Here is a 423-nt window from a genome sequence, read left to right as displayed (position 1 = left end):
CTTCACATCCCATGTCTGGTCTAGCACCTCAGGAACATCAGAATCAATTATTTTTATACCTTCATTTTTATACCATGAGATGCCTCTCTGATGCGAGTGCAATGGTCTTCCCATTCAATGTTTAAAAGTATTGTTACTGAGTCATCCAATCTTGTTCACTGTTCACTTTCAACTTAAATATACCTTCTTCAGGCGATGATGGAAAGACTCTATGTGTCCTGTAGTATTCACCCACCATGAGGAAAGTTCCTAAAACACATCGCCCAATTTTCTGTTCTCTACAGACCTAAGGGGTAGATAACTCCTGAATTAGGTGTACAAATTTCAAGAATTGGATTTGAATTGGCTTGAATTGAATTTGAATTGGACTGAATTGGTTGAATTGTTTTTGAATTGGTTTGTATTATTGTGATTTTATCTTAG

The sequence above is a fragment of the Frankliniella occidentalis genome, unplaced genomic scaffold, assembly GCF_000697945.3.
Source record: "Frankliniella occidentalis isolate FOCC.00 unplaced genomic scaffold, Focc_3.1 Scaffold482, whole genome shotgun sequence".
NCBI classification, from domain to species: Eukaryota; Metazoa; Arthropoda; class Insecta; order Thysanoptera; family Thripidae; genus Frankliniella; species Frankliniella occidentalis.
This window is presented reverse-complemented; position numbering follows the sequence as displayed.